Here is a 5812-nt window from a genome sequence, read left to right on the forward strand (position 1 = left end):
ACTATAGGGCTTAAAAACGTCACTATAGGACCCCCTAAACCTGTACTTATAAAAAATTTTTGTAGAAAAACGCCGCTATAGGGTTTTAAAACGTCACTGTAAGGCTTAAAAACGCCACTATAGGTGAAATTTTTTTCATGAAAATCGAGTTTTAAAGACTCGAGATCTATGTGGCATTTTCACACTCGCAGCTCGAGTCTTTTGGACTCGAGTTATAATATGGATCTCGAGTTTCTAAAACTCGAGATGTTAGTTTTCTTAATTGTTTAAAAACGTGCCTAACTTACTATTTTGAATGGCTGAAGGAATCTAATATGCACAATACCTCCAGCTAGCTAGACACACTTGGAAAGATAACAGCAAATAAAATTTTACCTTTTCTGCATATTTATTTACGAGTAAAATTCTTGCAGACGTTATCGCAGAGTCCTGGAGGAGATTTGACAGCATACCAAGTCTGAATGACAGTTAGAGCAAGTGCTAACAATGCGCCAAAGAAAGCCAAGAACGTCCAGGTGCTGTTGAAATGGTCGTGATAGACTTGAGCCAACCAGGTCATCAACTGGTTCTTGTAGTGCTTCTGAATTTGTACTCTGACGTAGCTATATATTTCGCTGTTAGGAACAAAGTCAGTACCTATCTCATTGAAGAGTTGAGCCACGTGTTCATCACTACCAAGGCAATTATAGAGTATTCCTGCTTTCCTTAGCATCTTAACATCACTGGCTTCGTCGATTAGTGAATCAAGGAAGGATATATAAGAGGTGATCCCAAAGTCATTTTGGAAATCTAGACACATCTCGTAGGCTATCAAGTTCAAAAACTTTGGCCTTGTTGAGTCATCCACAGTTATAGGAGGAAGCCAAAGGAATCCCAAACAGCCGAGTTTAGTAAAAGATATGTCATCCAAGCAACTATTTTCGTTTTTACTACGTTCCACATGAATACCTGCTGCTTGAAGCTCCTGAACATTGCGATAGGATTGCAAACTCGATAGCAAACTCGTGTCCTTATAGACGTCTTTTGTTGACTTCTCTGGCATGTTTTGTTGATGCTTATGCAAGAGACGTGTCCTTAGAAGATCAAGAAGATGGATGGCATCTCCATCATCTTGCTTCTCTTGTTGCTGCTTTGATTTTCTCGAGAAATACCACGACAACGAACTTGGTGCGGCGCAGCGGAGAATTGATGAGTGATCCTCTGGTAGTGGTACCGTAACCTGCCCATCAATGTAAGTGTCAATCGATTTCTTCAACTCAGTTTCATTCTCACTCCATCTCATCAACCATTTGAGCAGACGATAAGGAAGCTGGTTCTCTAGCAAAAACAAATCCTCGTGTAAAGGTTATACTGTCGGGTTTTATATTCAACTCTTCGAACTTATTCTTAGCTGAGCAGTCTATGTATTGTAGTATTGCGCAGCCGTCCACCAATAACAGCCAAATGAGGGCCTCATCATCATACCCTTCAATCACTCCCTTCTCGAAGCAGTCCCTCAGTTCATTGATTTTCTTCCCAATCTTCTTATACAAGTAGTTTATTTTCTCTTTGCTACCTTTGACGAACTCATATGTCAACACAAGCTTGTACTGCTCTCCTAGCTGGTACTTGTCATTACGATGATGGATAGGACCAAGTGATACTGTTCTTGGCTCATAGAACTTCTTGAAATCCTTGTGATCTCGCAGCACGAATATAACCCTTTGTATCTTTGGTGCTGGGGATGGTGTCACCTTTTTTCTTGCCTCCATTACTGTATTAATCTTTGCCTCCAGGTTAGTAGATTCGATAGAAATGCTGTGGGTCTCGGCATCCTCAGTGACGGCGCTGCTTGTTTCACCGGCACCGGCTTCTCTTCTGAAAAATCCCTCAATGGAAATAACGTGCTGCTTCCCGGCCATAGCAAGTTTGCTCCAAAGAAGGAAATTGAATTTTGTAAATTCACTGTCCTACGTCGTATTTACTATGTGGAAACTTTGGCGTAAGAAATTTAGGGCTGTTGCTCTTATTTGAATATACAGACTTTCCTAAAGCAACTATTTTTAATGATAAATACATGTACAAGGCTTGGAATATAAAATTCAATATATGTCTAAAAAATACAAATAAAGAAAATGAAACTTGCTTATGGCTTTCATTAACATGGTATACTTTTTTTAATAGGCAAATTATTAATTTAAATTTTACATTGTAGAAAAAATGTAGTTACCATTTGCCTCTTTGAAAGAATGTGGCTAATATTTGCCACATTGCTTTACATGGTAGTGTTCATAAAAACTAATAATTGTCTTTCAACTAGAATAAACCATTAATATTATTAGCTTTAGGTGTTTATCAGTTTATCCATTGTACATGAGAGATTGATAATAGAACGTAAACAAAAACTAAGGAAGTCTCTACTTTTTTAGATCTAGGATTATGCTATCTACTAATATACCAAGACGGGGATCGTTAATTATATAAATATATATATATATATATATATATAACTCTTACCTAGCTAGTTTGGTAAGATATATTATACTTTATGCAGAAGCAGAGCTATATAAAATGTTTTTCGAGGCTCAGTTATTTATTTATTTATTTTTATTTTTTATAATTCTATAGTTACAAAGAGGATTGTAAATAAGTAAAGTCGAGCAGAGTTAAGTATTTAAAGTTTAAACTTGTTTATTTAATTGTTATTTTGAATACAAACCAAACCGGAGTTCAACACCAAAAAATTAAGTACAAGTTCGAGTCTGTTCATGAGCTTCTTTTCTATGTATAGAACAATCATGACTAAAATATTTTACGTTTTCATATATTATGAATGTTTATTAAGAATGAACTAATTATATTATCAATAAACTATAAATTATAATTTGGTATCATATGAATTTATTCACAAACTTATGCAATCAATTTCAAATCCATGTAAGTATATTTATAGACAATTATATATTTTAAAATATAATATTTTGTATAGTCAAATTAAGCATCATGTTCACGACCGTATTATTATATTTGAGCTTGACTTGAGTATAAACTTAGCTTTATTCGCAAACCCTGAATCCATGATTGAGCTATTCTTAGACAATTTGATTCATTTACAAACCTAATTACAAGAATCAAGAGGGAGAATTTGAAATCTGACTCTCCCAATAGAGGCGAGTAGGTTATGCCATTGATTTATAAAGCTAGTAACAATTACGGCTCCCCCCACCCCCCAAAAAACGAAAAAGCAGTTCAATTAATGACCCCCCCTTAATGAAAGAAGTGAGTGATTGGCTCATGATTATAAAAGATACATATGTTATTTATTTATTTATTTTTCAATTCTTGTTGTAAATTTTGTTTTTCCATCAGCTAATTTTTTAGATCATTTGTGATTTTAAGGATTTAATTGGTTATTCCCTGTAATTTTTAGATCATACATCTCTGATTTTAAAGATTTCATCGGGCTTCATTACATGGGATACTTTTCTGAACTAACTATTGATAATGACTTGCTTTTATGTTTTTATCCATTGAGCAGGTTTGGTATTAAACATGCACAATTTCATTGAAGTCTTAGCTTTTATATACCAGCTTTATGCCAATATATGTATATATATATATACATATATATTCCCCTCAAAGTAGTGAAGTATATGAATGACGTGAACGTGAAATTTTAAAGTATATATAGAAATATAGTTAGATATTTAAAGATTTTATATAGGAATTTGTTAAACCAGGAAATTTCGTTCAGATTAAATATGCAGTGTAACATTAAAAAGTAAAAATATGATCACGTGAAATAGTCTTTATCTACATAGCAAGTTTTGTATAAACTTTTTCTATAAAAATGCTTATGTTTCAATCATAAATAAAACCGTTTAGGTTTCTTATTGACGGTTATCTTTTTCCAGAGAGAATACGTAAAACGATATTATGCCGTTCTTTGCTTCAGACAATGAGTTAAATGTGAAACACGATGGATTGATTGAGGTATTGAAGCTCTAGCTTGAAGGATTTAGAATCTCATTTTGAACTTTATTGATATATCACTTCTTAAATTACCGATTGTCTTAAAAGTTTAAACTATTAGAATATGGTAAATTTAAGGTCAAAATGCAAAACTTTCTCCCTAAGTTTGACAATATTCATTTCAGTCTTCTTGATAGGCCAAAAACAAATTAACCTCTTATGATAAATTAACCAATTAATTTAGCCAAGTGAATTAATTAAGTTAATTAACATGCAAATGCGTGGTAGCACAAACAAATCACCAATAAACTATGCAGCGGAAAATAAATTGACACGGTGATTTGTTTATGAATGGGGAAAATCAACACAGCAAAAACCCCACCGGGTGATTTTAAGGTCACCACTCCTGAAATTCCACTATTATCACAACAAGCGGTTACAAGTAAAGAATCCCAGTACCTTATACCAGTCTATAGTTGAACCTTTACCCTAATACCGAATTAGACTTGTTCTGTAGTGACAATTTCTCCTTTGGATGCACAGCTCCCAGTACATGAATAACCAATTGCGCGGATCCTAGTACGCAACTTCAATCATCAACTAGAGAAGGTTGTTGGCTGCAAAATTCTTTAGTTCATTCCTACGATGAAGATCAAGAAGTTGCTTGGTCACAAAACCCTACGGTGCATAAACACAGCAACTTCTTCACAAGAAAGATAAACTAGGGCAAATTCTGCCTCCGATCACAATTTGCTTGAACAAACTTTGTTCAACACTTGTGCAACTGGTGAACACTTTGATGACCCTTAAAATAATCCTTTTCTATGTCTAGGGTTGTGAGAAAAGAAAGTCCAAACACATAATCATGGATTAGAGTCAAAATAGAACTGAAAATCTGTTTTTCATAAATCTTGACAGATACCCTATCTGTCGAGCTGCTATCAAGCCACGTGGCTAAACAGCTCTTTAAGCTCGATAGATGGCTAGCCGTCGAGCTTTAATGACAGACACTTTTTAGCTTGAATCTTGGAAAAACTTGCATGACTTTAACACTTGATCTTGAAACAAAATTTCTTGAAGTATTAAACACATCCTAAATCTACCAAATTACAAGTAAAATGCGTTTTGTCAAAGGATTAGCCAATTACATAAAGTAGTGACATATGTTCCTAACAAGTGAATCGCATATATCCTAACAATCTCCCCCTTTGACAATCCGTGACAAAACCACAACAAACAAATGAGATATGAGAAAAGTCATAAATTACTCAACTCATATTTACTTATTGAATACAATAAAATCTATCCTAACACAAACTCTTGAAAATTTTTGCAAGAAGAGAGTTTATGGCAAGAAGACTTTGAAAACCTGTATTTCTGAAATACTTTAAACAAATTTCATCAAGGCATCTTTGTGTGAAACAGAAATAATAGATTGCATACAAGTAATAAGAAGCATGTTTATAAAGAAATAAAAGAAACAACACATGAAAAGGTAGGTGAAAGAAACTTACATCAACATATATAAAGAAGATAAGTACGATGTATGTCAATAATGGTCACAAGACCTAAGGTACAAGAATAAATGTATCTAAAGCAGAGAAAATAAAAAGATACAAGTAATCCTCTCTACATCCCTCAATATGCACTCTCCTCCTAAGAAAAATCTCCTATGCTAACCCTCCCCCTAAGTATGACTACTCTTATAACCAAAATTACTCCCCTTTTTTGTCACGAGTGACAAAGGGTAAGAGTGTCAAGTAGACATTTCGTCATCGCTGGGTGAGCTAGCATCGCCATCATCCTCATCATCAAAATCAGCATCATCGTCATCATCAGCATCATCAGCATCACTCTCATC

At 34.3% G+C, this 5812-nt stretch overlaps 1 pseudogene; it reads right to left on the reverse strand.

Moving 5' to 3' along the window:
- Positions 1–388: 388 nt before the first annotated feature.
- Positions 389–1901, reverse strand: LOC115951491 (annotated as a pseudogene).
- Between the last annotated feature and the right edge of the window lie 3911 nt (positions 1902–5812).

Source organism: Quercus lobata, chromosome 7 (assembly GCF_001633185.2).
Source record: "Quercus lobata isolate SW786 chromosome 7, ValleyOak3.0 Primary Assembly, whole genome shotgun sequence".
NCBI lineage: Eukaryota > Viridiplantae > Streptophyta > Magnoliopsida > Fagales > Fagaceae > Quercus > Quercus lobata.